Source organism: Rhodnius prolixus, unplaced genomic scaffold (assembly GCF_049639745.1).
Source record: "Rhodnius prolixus isolate KJV_2025 unplaced genomic scaffold, Rpr scaffold_6, whole genome shotgun sequence".
NCBI lineage: Eukaryota > Metazoa > Arthropoda > Insecta > Hemiptera > Reduviidae > Rhodnius > Rhodnius prolixus.
Genome location: NW_027411634.1, coordinates 12,974,016 through 12,992,599, shown reverse-complemented (window position 1 = coordinate 12,992,599; position 18,584 = coordinate 12,974,016). Strand labels below are relative to the sequence as shown.

General features: G+C 33.7%; 1 protein-coding gene across 1 annotated transcript in view; it reads left to right on the top strand.

The window, feature by feature from the left end:
• The first annotated feature begins 8,579 nt into the window (after positions 1–8,579).
• LOC141460024 (atrial natriuretic peptide receptor 1) overlaps positions 8,580–18,584 on the top strand; it is a 716,933-nt gene continuing 706,928 nt past the window's right edge. Inside the window, exons 1-2 of the mRNA XM_074139630.1 lie at positions 8,580–8,766; positions 14,991–15,086. The gene's annotated coding sequence lies outside the window, so the exon portion shown is untranslated. The remainder of the gene's footprint in view (positions 8,767–14,990; positions 15,087–18,584) is intronic.

Below are 18,584 nucleotides of genomic sequence, written 5' to 3'. Positions count from 1 at the left end.
ATATTATGTCTTCGTAGCGAAATGGTGCATCTAAATACCTGTATATGTCGTCAAACATTCGTTTCCTTTCTACCACATAACGTGGACATATCATTATTATATGTTTGAAATCCTCCTCCTCATTGCAAATTACGCAAAGAGGATAGTTAAAAGATGTTACTAACTAATACAATCAGCAGCTCTTTTGAGCTAAAATAAATTACTGCCTTCTTAGCCAGTCTTGAGGCAGTTCCTTCGATAAAGGTTTGGCTCAATGAGCCCTAATCAAACCACAAGGGAGTAATATCTATTACCTACCTGAATATTCAAATCTTAAGTAAACGAAGGAAAATCATTCTCCTCAATCCATCCAGTTCTTGTCGGCGTATCGACAGTATCGCGGCACCCCTGCTCAATTCAATGTACACAGCTGAATAGAAATAGAAATAGAAATACGTTTATTAATGTCCTGGGACATTAGTCCCTTTTAATAAAACAAATATTTCTCCTATGAGTTGCTGCTAAATTAAAATATACAATATATATAGAGCAAAAAAAGAAAAAAGAAAACTAAAATTTCATTTCCTTTTTAAATCTATTCACAAATAAATAAATAAAAATTTTAACTGAAAAGAAAAGAATTGGACTACTGCTTACAGTTTAATTAACAATATAATAATTATATAATGATAATAATAACATTAATAACAATAATATCAATAATAATAGTAATAATGATAATAAGTAGAGGAAAAAATGACAAAATAAAAATAATAATTAGAACAAAGAAGTTATAATAATAACAGTAATAATAATAATTATTATAATTGCAAATTACAGATTTAGATAACTTTTGAGAAGGTGTTCATGTAAATGATGTTTAAAAGTAGTAACAGACTTGGCACGCAAACCAATCGAAAGAGAGTTCCATAACTTGCAAGCTTTTAAATAAAAAGAATTTTGATAGGTTGCAGTCCTAGGTGTGGGCGTGTACAACTTTGTATCCACTGGTCGATTGGTTCTCAAGTGCAACTGTTCTTTGCTACTAAATAGTGAATACAGATAATCTGGCGCTCTATTTCTAAACAGAAAATAATTAAAGGCACCTAAAATAATGGATAGAAAAAAAATTGAAAACAGAGAACATAATATTTATGAATGAAAGTAAAAAAAAAATCAACTAAACATAAAGTGAGAATACAGGTACTCAAGAGAGAACATGGATGATACCTAACACCTAATGAAAAAGTCAAAAAAAAGCCTTCATCTCTACAAATAATCGTGTTTTGTGTAATTTCTTTGATGTTCCATGAAAACAAAATAGACGCTAAATACCAGCGGCGTTGCTTTGTATCTTGTTTGATATACAGACCGAAGCTATATGCCCTTGAATCAAAAAAAGCTACTAGCAAATATATCATTATTTGGTGGAATGAAACAATACAACACACAATTTTGCAACAGGTGGCTATATGGGCTTAGTAGAAAGATTAACCCTTAATTTCTCCTGGAAGCGTTTCCCTGGCATGTATATGGAATGAGCATATGAGTTTAATGGGCATTTGGCAAAAGCAGTGCCACCAAAATACTTGGAAGAACAAAGTTTAAAGGAAGTCGTAGCCATAAAAAAAGAGGACAAATTGATTGTGTAATTGAACATTTCCAGTTGGTTATTTATATAAAAGCTTATTCAGGTACAATTGTATGTATGTAGAAGTGCCAAATTTTAACTCCAACACCATGTTTTTAACTTTTGCTTCATGCGTAAACAACTTTATAAAACATTACCGTTTATGCATAAATACCAATATATATATTAAAATTGAGCTTTATTTTTAAGTATAACAATCAATAATAAATTTGGGATTTAAAAGAAAAAGAAGTATTAGATGGAATGGTCTAGCCACTTCAAAGATATTGGCAAACCAAACCATTTTTGCTGCTTGCTTACTTTCCTCGCTCTGCCTCACAACCACCACCTCACTCTAACCCTTTTAATACCTTCAATATATTCACAGATCCTGCCAAGATTGTTTCGTAGGTGTTTAGCTGTAGAACTAGTTTTATGAATGACGAGAATTCTTACTTTGCTTATTGCATGATACAAGTGAGAAAGAAAGGTTAAATAATCTTTTGTGAATCTTTAATTAGGTTTCAAGTATTGGACTTAGCATTTAGTGCGAACAAGTTTAAACATGTAGCCCTTTTCATGAGGGACAGCTAGAGCTTATTATTTCTTCTTGACCGTTACGCCAAGGTGTTGCTACCTCTCTTTATAAGAAAAAGGTGTTGCAATCATGCACATTTCTGATTTTATTGTTTAACAGGAAATATTTGTTTGAGGTGCCTTGAGTCTGAACAAAGGTTTTTAAAAAAATTTTGTTCTGTATTTAGGTATCTACCTGAACTAAAAAAAAAAAAAAAAAAAATGAGAAACACAGAAAATTCATATCTTGTTATTTCCTGTTAGAGTCACTATAGACTAGAGCCATAAAGTTTGGGCGATTTTGATGACTAGGCCACTTAAATGAGGAATGAGAAAGCGTAAACTTATAAGCGTAATCCGGGTGGAAATTGGCTTGAAAGAAGGCGTTGGTTATAGGAATTGGAAGGTGACTAGCAATGGATTGGGATTTGTCCTTGGGTGGAGAAGAACAGGCGATAAAAAGAGCCTGGTTGTTGAAAGAGCAGAGCTGTGGAAAGGAATAAGTTATTATTATTAGTTTTTTTAATTTATTTTGTTATTTACAATCTGTATAATACACTATACAATAAGTAAATAGGGAGAATGAAGGACAGGAGGAAAGAAACTGCCCAGCGGTAGCACTTTCTACAGGATATGATTTTTAGGCCTTCAGACTGCGAGGAAGTCGCGAGGCCACTGGCGATTCAGTCGGCGAGAAGGATTGTCAGGAATGTCAGAGAAGGAGAGAGACTGTACTAAAGGATTGGAGCAAGTGGAGAGAGCAGTATGGAATTTTTGATATTTCGTCTTGGCTAATTGGTGTACGAAGGGGATGTTGAGGTCGTTGTGAAGAGTGAGGTTAGTCACCGTAGAAAGGAGCGTCAGATATCTGTCGGAGGAGTTTTGGCTGAAATGTCCTGTACTGTCTGTATGTTTTGTAGGTTTGGCTGAACCCCACAGCTCTAGTCCCGTAAGTCCACATAGGTTTGAGGATAGTACTGTATATTAAGCGTTTGAGTTCTATGGGTAATTTGGAGCGTCCTCCAAGAAGTCTGTAGAGCAGTTTCGCACGTTTTGTCATTGCTTGTCTTTTAAGTGTAGTGTGTGGGTTCCACGTGAGTCGCTTGTCTATATAGAGCCCAAGGTAGCGCACCAGATCTGTATAAGGAAGAGGATTGCTGTTGAAGAGGAATCATTCTGATTGCATCCTAGGTCCATTGGATGCAATTAGAATGAATCATGATTTTCAATAAACTTGATCTTATTTCGCAAAGTTTATAAAGAAATAAGTAAAATTATAAACTCAAAGACTACTTTGAGGATTAGAAATTAAATTATTATTATTATATTATATGCCTAGATTAAAAAATGTGTCTCATATTTTGAAAGCCTTCAAATAGTAATGGGGAAAAAATAGAAGAGAATGGGAAAGCTAAAGAATTTTAAGCTGTTTTCTAAAGTGCATTTTCATATTCCATTTTCCATCCATTATTTTTTAGATGGACTTTAAAAAGAAAATATGTTATCACACAAAAACTTTTTCTAGCGACCATTTTATTTTTAAAAAGAAGCCTTTGAACTGGAGAATTATGGAATCAATGAAAGTTGTGCGGTGGAACTCATAAAAGAAAATTGAAAAAAATAATTTTCTAATTAAATATATCTTATTTATGTATTATACATTTTCAAGAAGATCAAAAATCTTTTTGATATATTGCTCATCGATAATCGATAATTTAAAATATCTATGTTATAAATATTAAAAAGAAGAAGGTTCTACAGTTTTGTTATTAACGAGAATATTCCAACGAATATTAGTTTCTGTTGGAAAGAATAAAACTATTGTTATTTAATAAAGATGGTGAATGTATACATAATAATTTTTTGTTATAGTACAATATTATTTATGAGTAAAAAGTAGGAACCTTAATGGATTTTATCCAGAATTTGCTCTCTCTAGAAATGGCTGTGCGGATTTTCTATATTATTGAATGTCCAACGTTCATTCAGTCGTTATATTACCTTACATTTATCTGACCAAATTTAACGTCGGATTGTCTAGTTTAGCCGTGGATATTCAATAAAACAGAGTCGTAAAGATCTACGGTTAGCTTTATTTGTAGGCTTCGTAGCGAAGACTTTAATAAAAATCTGCCTGACAATTGTCTTATTGTTAAAATTTAATTTAATCCACCATCTTTTTTAGCGAGGAAGTATTAGTGGTTAGGTTATTATCAAATGGAAAGCAAATGTAGGCGGTCAAGCCCAGTGTATACGTTCCAATATTAGTAGGGATTAAATAAAACCAAGGTTCCCCATCCTGCGCTGGAATGAGGTAGGAACCATTTCCAGTATAGATATTCTTCGCGGATTCCAGCAATTTCCACTTTCTATTATTGAGTTATGCCGAGAGGTATAATTCTTGGGCTGCGGTATCAATGTTTGACGGAGATCCTAAGGTCACTGTTTGTAGGGTTAGATATCTCTCTTTACAGAATATCTGAATAAATTACTCTTAGCTTTAAGCCCAGCTTTATTTATGCTGTTAGGGTATTTGTTGTGAAATATAACCTAATTGGTTGCTATTTTTAACATTTCACAGTTGATGCTATCATTGTTATAAAATTATGTTTTCCTCCTCTCAAAAAATGACGTTTTTCTCAGCCAAATATTTCTTTTAATATTCTTTAAAATTCTTCTTTTTTTTATGATTTAAGGCGCGCCAACGTCTAAGGTTATTGGCGCCCGGAGCTTTTTTCAGTGCACTGCCGGCCTCCGAAAAGTGTTCTCTCGTTACAGACAACACTGTCCATCACCGGACAGTGAGCTGTAAGAAGCTCCTATGAAGAGAAAATCTAAGGGTCAGCTGCTGGATTCGAGCCCGGGACCTCCGCGTGGGTGTCCAGTACGCTAACAGCATAGCTAATCCCTTCCCTCCTTTTAATTATTAATGATATAAATATTTCCTTGGTTCTGCCCTTTCTTTTTCTTCCGTTCAGCGGCCTAGTCCAGGATTTCCTTAGCCATTCTTCCAATATTCCATTCTTTTTGTATGGCCGTACCATCTTAGTTTCCTTATCTTCTATCTTCTGCAGCACATTTTTTTGAAACTTCATTTTTCTCCCATTTCACCGTTTCTTACTCTGCCTTGATCTTACAAAGCCTTGCTCTTCTCCAGCAATCCGTTTCGGTGGCTAGAAGCTTTTTTCTTAAAGACTTATTCTAAGTCCAAGTCTCAGCAATTTATAGAGTATACTTTGTACCAAACTACTGTATATTGTCTTTTTGGTTAACATCATTTTAATATTATTTTATTTTATTAAATATTTAATTTGATTTAGTAATAATTTTTTTTCCTGTACTAGTAAGAAAAGGTATTGCGCACGTGTCGAATCTTCAGAATTCAGTTTTTACGGAAAATATATTCTGTTTTAGGTCCCCTGAGGAGAAAAAAAGTAGTTTTTAGAATACATATATTATAACATTTAAAGTACATTAAAAACAAGCCCTAGCCCACTAAGCTCTTTTTTTTCCTGACCTGAAAATGTTTACATTTAAAAAGATTAAAAAGGAATAGTTTCAAGAGGCCTTCAAAGAATTCTAACATTTCCAGTAGTTCCTAAAATAAACAACAGAACGGTCTACACAGTAAGCTGCTTAACCTCATGGGAACAACTTCTTGCTCACACTATATTTTGTGTGAAGTTACACGAAAGTTGTACTAAAGAGTTATTATGGTGTTGAAGAGAAAGAGTAGGATAGAACCTTCCACAGGTTCTTCAGTGTCGAAAGGTTTCTCAAAACACTAAGTTGTAATGAATAAAAATACTGTCGGTTGTTACAAATTTGGAAGTTTTTTTTTTATATATAGTATATAATTAAAACAGGAGAATTGATGGACTCATTTTTATACTGGAGTATAAAAACCAACAGAGAAGTTAAGAATCTTTAAGCAGACCAAGGCATTATACAGTTGGCCCTATAAGAGAAAGTAGGTAAGTTTGGAAGTGGCCAGGCTATTTGTAGCGCGTGGCAAATAAGAGAACATTCAAAAGACTGTTCTCCAACCTTAGTTAAAGAGTAAGTAGAACCTTGAGTGAGATGATTTGACTATCTTTGAGGCTGATTTGAAGAAATTGAACGAGAAGAGATGAAGAAGAACTGCCAAAGATTAAGAAGATTGACAGTATTGAGGAGGCCAAAGTCCTTCATGGACTGCCGAACAGTAAGAAGAAGGAATAAACTTATTGTTAAGGTTATCACAAATACTGTAAAGTATTAGCAAAATATTTACTGATGAAGCCGTATTACTCTCCCTTAATATTGCTTCTGACAGCAAGAAGTTTGCGATCATGTCAAAATTTCTTTATGTTTTCAAAAGGAATGCAGGTTTGGTTTTTCCTATTAAAGATATCTCTAATGCTTTTATTTGATAAACCTTTTGAAAAGCTCTTTCTAAAAAGTTTAATTCCCGTTAAGTAAACTTTGATATAAACTGTCGTGTGGAATGGTGAAGTCTTGAATAAAAGTTGAGTTTTTAACCTGTTTTTATCTCCTCTCGCAGTAACCAATAATTACCAATAACTAACTAACAAACTAATAATAATAAGTAATAACTTCTTAAACATGTTCTCAATTTTTAGTTTTAGTTGGACCAAATTGTTGCTGATCTATGAAAGAGATGGCGGCAAGCTGTTGTCCGGTCGTAATACATGTAAGCTGATGATGGAAACTCTGGTTGGCGTTTTGAAACTTCGAGGAATACTGTACTCAGCCTACGATCTGGAGAAAGATGGTGGCATCCCGAAAGCTGAACATCTAAGTCGAGAAATTGGCAACCATTACTCAAGTTAGTGGCAAACTTTGTGTTGAGGTGTATCGTCCATTTTATGCTGTTTAGTTTGAAAATTTGTCCACGCTTTATTTTTATTTATTTATCTTATGTCTTATGTTTCCTTTTATCTTTTATAATAATTTTTGTCCTCTGACATTTTTTGTTTTTGTTTTATTTCCTTTGCAATTGTTTTCTATTAATAGATTCAAAGATAGAAAATTTTCCTGTAAGGTTGTGATAAACGTTTGCATGCTCACCTTACTATAAGTGCCAATAATAAATTCTTGATAGGATTTTGATAACCGAAACTGCTTTTTAAATTTAAATTTCTCTACTAAACGGAAATAAATCAAAAAGTTCTCGCAGTTTGTCAAGAAATTGAAAATAAAAATAGGTACCAAAGGATCAAGAAGGGGGCAGACATTTGGAAAAAACTTTCTTGATGAAGCCAACTTGATGCAAGCTCTTCCCTCGCACCATAATTGTGGTCGCCTAATGAAAAAAAAAAGAAAAATTAAAATGGTAAGTTTTCATAAATACATTTTTATAAATTCTTTAATGACATTTTATTTTTTAAGATATTTTGACTCTATTCTTATGAATTGTTTATACATTTAGGTTATTTCTGCAAGGTATGTAAATTTTCCGTTAAAAGTAACGTAGCATGGAATAAAATTAATAATTAGAAATCCAAAATCAAGGAACAATAATTTGCCTGTGCTCTCTGAAACGTGCATCAATTTTTTTTTTTTTCTAGTAGTTTTACATTGAAACTTTCAGTTTACAGAAGATCCAGATTTTGTAGGAGATATTTTATCCAAAGCCAAATGAGGTCAGGTTGTCATCAGGCTGCCCTAAGGATGTGGTCTGCACGGGAATCAACTTTACACCAAGGAAGCCATGAATCGGACATTTTTATCTTCAGAACCTCGTCATCAATCTCCCTCTACATTCATCGGATTCACTCCCTGAAGGATGCAGAACCTTGAATGATGCCATCTAAAGAGTTTACCAGCACATATAGTTTGAAGGGCGTGTTTATATCGATTCTGGGGGTTTCATTGACTCCTTCGTTACTCTGATTTTCTACCTTCGGACTACTGTCTAATTGGATATATGATAAACTAGGTAAAAGAAATGATTCTTCATAACTTTTCTCTCTAAATTTCGCCAGATTAATATAATTTCAAGCATAGGTTCATGTGAATTGAGGCGAAATCAAGCTGAACTAAGGAACAGAATAAATAATATGCTACAACTCGTTGAAGCCGAATCAGTTTCTTTGACCGTAAGGGATTCAGAGCAACATCTCTTATATTTTTAGTGGAAAGAATAAGAATTCTTACTCGTAGTATTATTCAATACAGGTTCCATTTATAAAATTAATAATAATGAAGTTTTGTTAAGAAAACTTTTTGCTCAAAGAAAAAAACTGTTTAGATAAACTTGAATTAAAGAAAATAGAGTCTCTATTTGTGATTTGAAAATTATCTATACTTTTGCATTTGAAAAAAGAATTGATGTAAGTTTCACGTTTTAAAAACAAGAACTCCTTAAATTTGGATTTATAACGAATAACTAAGAGGACAAAATTTTGTTGTTTTTTTTTCCAGCTGTCTTAGTTTCCGAGAAAATGTAAATGTCAACATATCTAGGAACACCCTTAACGACGTTAGGTCCTTTGTGCTGTGGCAGCCATCTCGAATAATGTTTACTTGTCTCAGAAGGTCTGTGCACGTGACCGCAATGACATAGAGTATCTAACTAAGTATGTTATAATTGCATTTTATTTTTATTTATTTATTTTTCTCTAAATTTATTTGTCCAATCTTGTTTTACGAGAATGTAATAGGATGAAAGCTGTATGGCGATTCCAGATCTATTGCGTGGAACCTATGGTTTTCGTCTTCCTCATGGCAACTGAGAAATTTTAATTTACAACTGATCAAAAGAATTGTGCAGAATTTACACTATATTCGGGCATAGTTTGAGAAATTCGGAATCAAAAATGCTGATAATCATTAGAAGTCTTTGTTGCAATACGATCTCTGGCCGCTTAGAGCCAAATAGTTCTTTTCATAAACAATAAGAATAAAAGACTATAGTCATCAGAATAATCTTGTTCTTTTTGGTTCTGATTTACCCAGATCAGACGTAATTCTTGTGCGGTGTTTGATACCTGGCACATCTTTCTAGATTTTATCGTGCCCCAGCTAAAGTAACTGCAAAAGAAAAAAAGCTATTCGCAAGAAAATACCAAAATCAGGTACTGGATCAATGATGAGTGTAGTGTATGTACCATTTTTGGCCAGCATATTAACAACTTCGTTACTAATCTAATGCCAGCCAGCATGAAAGACACAGCATCCACTCAATAATCTACTTTATTATGCTGGAAAAGTCACCACAGGTACTTCTTGCATTTCCAAACAAGGGATCAGTGGTTCAATGGGACTTGGGTGTTAAGCGCAGCCTGGTTGTCTGAGAAAGTGAGAATCTTAAGGCGTCTTCTTAGAGCCTGGAAAACTACCAAGAGCACTTTAAATGAAAATCTCCGTCTTCTGGAAGCTGAAGGATCCCTCTGATCTGTAACCCAGTCGGTAGTAGTTTCAGCGTCACTTGAAAAGGAGGTTCCTTGTTGTATATCGGGATAATTTGCTCTCCAGTTATCGGTTGTATAAATTAACTGCATTAATAGGCCTGGAAAATGAGCTAATATGTCTCCAATGTCCAGAAGACGTCAGCTCGTAGGTCCTTCTAGTATCACGATTCAAACTTACAATGTGTTTGAACAGGACCTTTACTGGTGAATTAATCGACATAGAAACAATGGACAAGTAATACATGTTGGGCAATCATATTTTGTGAATTTGTTTATGTATATATACATATATAAAGTGGAAGATAATATAATGTAGATCATATTTAGACCTAATATGATGAAACTGACGAAATAGGTAAACATATCCCTAACCTCCGTTCAATATTTTACCACATGTTTATGGTTCAGAAAAGTGACACTACTGACATTTCTGTGGGATATATTATTATAATGTGAAAAAACATTGCCTCCTCCTCATTGCCAAGAAGGTTATAGGAATATTTTTTTACGTCATTCAGCTTTAAAAATTTAATAACAAAAGAAATATGTATGAGAACACACCACGTCTACGCTTACCGCAATTTACTTGATTCAATTTTGTTGTAATGGGGAATTTTGACTAATAAGACTTCAATATTATAAGTTATTAATGTAATAAAATGTGATCGGAAAGGAAGCGTGACGTCACAGCTCCTTCAGAATCAATATTGCCTTAGAAAAGGTTCATCAACTATTCAGAAAATTATTAAATACGAAAAAGCAGTTCTAATATTCTTGTTGTTCTATAATATCTGGTTCCTACTCATGGATACTTCACGATCGTTAGAATAGATAATAGAACTTCATCCCACCCTAAGAAAAGTGACACTACTGACAATTCTGTGGGATATATTATTATAATGTGAAAAAACATTGCCTCCTCCTCATTGCCAAGAAGGTTATAGGAATATTTTTTTACGTCATTCAGCTTTAAAAATTTAATAACAAAAGAAATATGTATGAGAACACACCACGTCTACGCTTACCGCAATTTACTTGATTCAATTTTGTTGTAATGGGGAATTTTGACTAATAAGACTTCAATATTATAAGTTATTAATGTAATAAAATGTGATCGGAAAGGAAGCGTGACGTCACAGCTCCTTCAGAGTCAATATTGCCTTAGAAAAGGTTCATCAACTATTCAGAAAATTATTAAATACGAAAAAGCAGTTCTAATATTCTTATTGTTCTAATCAGGTTCCTACTCATGGATACTTCACGATCGTTAGAATAGATAATAGAACTTCATCCCACCTTAAGAACCCAACCTAATGTCAACAAAATGAACGCTTCTTAATCCTCCAAAAAAAAAGTAATTCATCAAGCCATTACGGTTGATAACAAAACCATCTATGTCTAAAGGATATCATTGGTATCATTTAAAAGACATCTATTCAATAAGTGTTAATATTTTAATATGATGAAAAAATAATTGCTATTTCAGTCGTGATACATTTTTTTATATAAAGATAAATGTATCACGACTGAAATGGCAATTATTTTTTCATCATATTGAAACTATGAATCAGTCACCAAAAAGAATGAACAACATTTAGTATTTTATTTTATTTGCGAGCAATTTGAGTAGTATGGTTGGTGATTGTAAAGCCTTCCTAAATAAAAATCAAAATTGGCATTTCTTTTCTGACCACTCACACATACATCTACCCACTTCCAAAACATATCACAAAACGTTCGGTGAAAAATCAAAATAGAAAAATTGCACGATTGTAACACTTCTCTAACAATAGGCAAAGGAAAATAAAAAAAGATCGATTAAAAGGAAGACCTCCCTGGACTATCATGAATCCCACTAATTTATATCCGACTAAATGAGATATCCCAAGTGGAAAAATTAAGATAATATTAAGTACTCTCTAAGAGAGGGATCCGTTTAAGGTATACTTTTTTTTTCGTACTTAACAGCACAACTTTTTATTCATCTTCAGTCTGATAGAGTGCTCTTTCTACAACGTAACGACTTTAGAATTGAAGCTACATTTTTTAAAAAGTTTTAATAATTTGTAATAGCTCTACTGAGATTAAAACGCAACTGGTTATTGGCCAGTATTTTTTATATAATGCACCCAATATATTTTACTCTTTCTTATCGTTTCTTTCAAGTTTCACAACTACGAGGGTCGTTTGAAAAGTCCGTGCAAAGTCAGAGAGATAGCACTACTGGCGCGTATCGAGGTTATGTTTAGTTAGTAGCATCTCTTGGAAGAACACACACCAAGTTTCAGCCAGATCGGTCTATTTCTTTGTGTTTGGCATTCGTTTGAATCGAGGAAGTCGAGTGATTTTCAAGAAATGGACGAAAAAGAATTTCGTGTGTTGATTAAACACTACTTTATGAAAGGCAAAACGCCTGAGGAGACTAAAGAGAAGCTTGATAAACATTATGGTGACTCTGCACCTTCGATTAGAACAGTTTATAAGTGGTTTCAAAATTTTCGGAGTGGCCATATGGGCACAAGTGACGCTGAACGTTCTGGACGCCCTGTTGAGGTTACTACTCCAGAAATCATTGATAAAATCCATGATATGGTGATGGATGACAGAAGAGTGAAGGTGCGTGAGATTGCTAGTGCTGTGGGCATCTCGAATGAACGGGTACATAATATTTTGCATCAACATTTGGACATGACAAAGCTATCCACAAGATGGGTGCCGCGATTGCTCACGCTTGACCAAAAACGAAATCGTGTGAAGTGTTGCAAGGACGGTTTGCAGCTGTTCCAGAAGAATCCGCAGGACTTTAAGCGTCGTTTCGTCACTGTGGATGAAACATGGATACATCACTACACTCCTGAGACCAAAGAACAATCTAAACAATGGGTTACCAAGGGGGAATCTGCGCCAAAAAAGGCGAAGACCGTTCCTTCGGCCGGAAAGATTATGGCGACTGTCTTTTGGGATTCGCAAGGAATAATCCTCATCGACTATCTGGAAAAGGGTAAAACTATTACAGGTGCATATTATTCATCGTTATTGGACCGTTTGAAAACCGAGCTGCAAGAAAAACGCCCACGATTGGCCCACAAAAAAGTCCTTTTCCATCACGACAACGCACCAGCTCACACCTCAGCAGTTGTGGTCGCAAAATTAATGGAAATAGGGTTCCAACTCGTTTCACATCCCCCCTGTTCTCCAGACTTGGCTCCCTCGGACTACTATTTGTTCCCCAATATGAAGAAATGGCTGGCGGGAAAAAGATTTTATTCAAACGAGGAGGTGATTGCAGAAACGAATGGCTATTTTTCAGACTTGGACAAATCCTATTATTCGGAAGGGATCAACAAACTAGAGCAGCGTTGGACGAAGTGTATAAGCCTAAAAGGAGACTATGTTGAAAAATAAAAATGGTTTACCCCAAAAAATTAAGTAGTTTTTATTTTTGCACGGACTTTTTAAACGACCCTCGTAATTGTGACAAATAACACTGTTAGACGAAATACTATTAATAAGGTTAGCTAGCGTGAATGACAGTTAACGATTCATTGATACGACATCAAACATTATCTAAGATTTTGCGGGGACAACGATTCCACAGTCGTCTTTTGCTAGACTAAGTTCTGTTTCTAGTTCCAGATGAATGTGAATAGTGAGATGTAAAGACGCGTTTTTTTTTAATTGCCCTGAAATTTAAATCGTCTGGATATTTGAATTTAGTTTATACTTCGGAATTTTGAGAAGCGGTCAATAAATTTTTGTAAACAGATTTCTTTTATTTATACCGACATTTTGGCAAATTTATCGCCTTCTTCAGGGTGTTATAAATCTTTAGAGTTATGTACTACAGCATCATAACTGTTCAGAGTTATAGAGACCTTGACTGATTCTGTTTTTTGAAAGCTTTCCACCAATAGCTTGAAAGGCCCTGGCTTCCTCATTTTATGCTTCTCTTGCTTTCTGTTGTCGGTGCTCAAGATGCCTTACTCCCTAAGAATCTATTCCAGATGAGCACAAATATTAAATACACAGTAGCGCTGTAACTACTGTTTTATATCTCCTTTTAATGATTTTATTCAAAATCTTGTTCCAATTTGATCATTAGAATTTCTTTTTATGAGATTATAAAGTGCTTGTTGAAGTCTCAAATCTCATTTCAAAGGAAAACCAATAATTTTTTTCATACTGCGCAGGATTTTGTTGAATGTTTCAGACTAGATTTTATGAGTATATGACGAAGATCATATTAATATAAATGTTGACAATATTTATTAACTGTATAGGTAATCAGGTGATAAGTTATCTCTGGTTTGCGTGGACAGATTACAAAAATTTATAATAGACGGCTCTTTTTTTACTGGCTTTATTTTATTAATTTTTGACATTTTTAATATAAATCAAATTCTGCCCAAAAATTATCTCTAAAAAATGTATATTCTTTTTCAATAAAATTTTCCCTTAATATTAGTGACTGAAACCCAGCATGAATATTGATCTACATTGGCATAAATTTCGAAATATTGTGTTCTATAACAAATCGAAAAATAAAACTTGATCATTCAGTAATTGAGGGTTGGTTGAAAAGGTGCTGTAATGAGATTATAAATCTGGAAGAGCCGCTTTTCTGATGACGTAGGTAACTTATTGAATCACGTGGTTCCATTATCTGGGACTAAATATTTACTTAAACGTTTGCCTGTTCCATCGAATCCCCAGTCAATTAGTGAGCAGAAATGGCTGTTAATGAAGGGCGTAACTTTAACTTTCTTGCTAAGTGATGAAAACAATTCCGCCTCCTTCGTGCTTTTATTAGAACATGTTTGTAGTAATTATTAGAACAAGTAAAACAGATGAAAATGAAATAATTTTAATTGGAACATGATGAAGTTGTACTTCTCAAATATCAGCTCCATTTCTTTTCTGATTAGTTAGAGGCGAGAACCTAGTATACGTATTATATACGATTCCAGCAGTTTTAGAACGGCTGCTTTGATTCAAAGAGAGGATAAATAGCTGGGTAGATTAATAAACCATTCAATCTGATTGGGTAAAATTAATTGTTTCTATAAGGTTGATAATAGTTTAATAATAATAAACTTTAGTTATTTATTACTTGCACATAAATAAATCTATACAAATTGTAAATAGCGTAGGTTATGATTCTTGTGACTTTATTCGTTGCTAGAAAAGCGATTTTGCTTCAAGAATTAATTATTTCAAGGGGTAAGGCCCTCTATGCTTGCTGCTATACAGTTAAACTTTTTCTTTAATTATGCCGCGATTACCCTTCTCACAAGGTACTAATAGCAAGTCTCATCTTCAAATATTTTATTTTCCTTTACCTTATTTGAAAAACATTGTATACTTATTTAATAATATCATTCCAAATGTAGGTGTGGGCTAATCAGCGAGTAGGTGTTCATCGTCCAGTCTCAGGATGACGCTGAAAATTAGAAGACGGCGACCTATCACTAATCACAAAAAATGAGGTATGAATGCACATCATGTGTTTATAGTATACTTTATTTAGCAGATTATAACTTCATGGCATTTATAAAAATGTCTTTTTTTATGTATATTCTATTAGCAGTTATTAAAAATCATAAATAATAGTTGCATCAAAAATTACGAATGATGGTGCTAATGTCACTTTTATTTTATATCATCAAAATTTAAGGGCGGATCGTATTTGTCTAGCGGTCAAAATTTATAAAATAAATGAATAATTTTTAATGAAACTGTTTTAACCTTTTTAATTTTAAAGTTAGATTGAGGAATTAGGTAGGAGATACTCTGTTCTGTCCAAGAAAATATCGACCCTGGATTAATTACTACCTATCTTTGTTTAGAGTACAAGAAGACTAATGTGATTCAATGTTGTTTTATCTATGTTTAATTGGATTATATACGTAGAGTTTATTGTTTTTGTGTGATAATTACCTTTGCGTTTTCTTAATCTAGAGAAACCTACAACTTTCTCTTGTAATTCTGAATTACTAGGGTGAGAGGAGAATGGGTTTAGATCTTAGGCCAGAGTAGATTGTCCTAGACTTGGTCATTTGCTGTTATTCTTTTTGTTCGTGGTTGCTTAGAATAGCGTATAAGGTTTCTGTCCTCAATAAACAAATTTATTATAATATATTTGCAATTTTGAAGATGTTGGATAATTGTGGAATCTCTTATAGGAGCGAAGTCTTATCCAAGATCTTATATTACAATGATCATTTTTCCTGTACCACGTTTAGTAATTCACCAACATAACAAATATCACTTAGTGTAGACAATTTTTCAAAAATTTTAACTTGCTCAAATTTATAATGGCTGGGAGAAAACCCATAAATTAAATTTATTGGTTTTATTTACATTTTGAGAATGCAGTTAGTCAAGAATTAAAACAGTTACAAATAAAAATATCTCTTTACAGGCACAAAGTGTAAGCACCTGCGATCTAGCGGCGAGTTAAAAAACTAGAATAGTATTTCTTTCTCCCGCTAGGTAGCACTTGAATGTTGTATCTCCTTAAATTAATACTTAAGTTGATGGAGAAAAACTTCTCTTTATTTTTTGGAAATATTATTTCTTTCGTTTATTACTTTGATTAAACACCTAATTGGATTTTTGCAAATTCCATAGACATAATTTTTTGAAATAATTTTGACAATAAATTGTCTTTAAAATAGTTATTAAATACTTGCATTTCTGAAGAAATCAACTTCTCAATTTTCGTTTTAGATATTCTTGTTTTTAGATGCTGAGTTCTTCGTGAACCTTTCGAGGAGACTGACTAAACCTATAATTTAGATAAATTACTTACATTCAATGAACTGTTGATGAATAAATTTTGCATGTTAATATCTATTTATTAACTACAACTTGTATAAACGATCAGTATGACTAAGAACATATTAGCTAGGAATTTTATGAGGAAAAAGTTTTATTTTATGCAAGTTTTTATTAATATAATGACTCATTATGTTATTTTCCTTGAGGATAGTGGTATCGTTTTATATTTAATAACATTTTATTTCAATGGATGTCTGATTGCTAGATCTTTTAATACTAATTATGTGGGAAGGGATTTCACGTATGTTGCTACATTTAATCGCGGAGGTGCTGGGTTCGAATCCTTAGATTTTCTCTCCTAGGTGCTTCTTGCAGCTCACTGTCAGGTGATGGATAGTAGATTAAGGAAAGCAAGGTCGAAAAGCAAGGGTGCAGTTCTCATGACACATGGCACCAGTCCACGCTCAAGCAAGCAAGAACCGTTTATACAAATACGTGGAAATACTAATAGAATGAGGATATTAAAAAAAAATTCTTAAGTAGAAAATTCAGTTCAATAGATGGAACTTGTTCCGCAGAAAAGTTAGCTATCGTTGGTATTTAAACCAATTTTCAAATATGATCTTGTGAAATTTCCCGTTTTTGGGTGTACACTTAATCCAGCATGGGAAATAAGCATGGGATCCATAGTTGTGGTAATAAGGCTGTTAATGTGGCAAATTCCAATCTGCTCCAGGCTTAACGTAGCATGTGGCAAGAGCTATGTGAGGAGTTGAAGGCGAACCTGGCTCCTTCTCCGACATAGCAACTTCTAGATGCAGCATCGGCTAGCTTTTTGAAGTTTTTGAAGCTTATTTCGGTCAGAGAAGCTCTGAAACGTGTACTGCCTTCTCAGGCGACTTTGTCTGGTACTCTGATGCCCCAAGTCAGAGAAAGTAGTGGAAACTACTGACTGGTGCTACATCTAGGCTATATATCAAGTACTTATAGGTCATCAAGCAATGTCTGCTGAGGGCTGGACAATATTTGGTAGCCCCAGTAAGATTTCTTGTCTGGATGGCAGCCCGTTCAGGTTATAGGGCTGCAGATCGCTTGTTTTGCAAGGTTTCTTGTCCATTTCTAATAGAATCTGAAAACTTTTATGAATGTCTAAATGTCTTACCAGTGCATCCATTAAAGAATTATTGCATAATAAGTCGTAGGAATAGTTGTGGGGGTAACCCAAGGCCAGAGGCAGATGATAGAAGTTTTATTAACAGCCACTCAGTCTGGGCGGCCAGTTGATGGATCCTATATCTCTTCTCGGCCCATTATGGACTGAGAAAATTCCTGCATTGCGTGGACCTGACAAAAGATAGCTCCTGTGCATATTTTGTCTTGAAGAAGAGGAAACGGCGCTTGCAAGTATTGAATATTTGCGAAGGGCTAACAAATCCTCGCCTTCATACTTTGTCCCAGGGTCCCTTCATCAGACTCCTAACAGAACTGCTGGTAATGCTACAACTGGTGGGCCCTTTATAGGTTGCGGTGGCGTAGGTTTTCTGCCTAAACTCTGTAAAATTTAAACTACACTTTGACTTAAAACATTTTTCTGAAAGATTTCTTAAGCGCAGAACTAGGGAAGGAAGGTATCATCCTTTCAGATGCAATAAATAATAATAATAATTGTGTTTATTTAAAAAATAATCAATAAATATTTACAAATTCACATTATACGATACTACAAACACATCTACATGGACTGTGTCCGTTTGCGGAGTTGTTTTAACAAAAAGAATGCTCTGATTAAACTTAAAATCAAAAACAAAAAAAATTAACCTTTTACATATTTTTAAAAAAAATTTATATACAAAATAAATGATAGCATATCTACATACATATGTACAAAAGAATATAACTTCTAACAAAACAAAACAAAACATGACCCTTATTATTATGTAAAATAATAAAATGCCTTCTATTTATTTAAAACAAAAAATTAACTTTTTCTATACTTTAATGCATTTACTGCAAAAAATAAACAAATTCTGCCAATTCCGGCCATTCAAATATAACAAGAAACTATTGAAATCTAACGTTTCCATAATTAATGCTGCCTTTCTAAACCCTCGCAGAATAGGACATTCAGCAATGAAATGGTAGACGTCTTCCACAACAGCAAGATTGCATAATGAGCAATTGTGCACAAGTTCGGATTTAGTTAC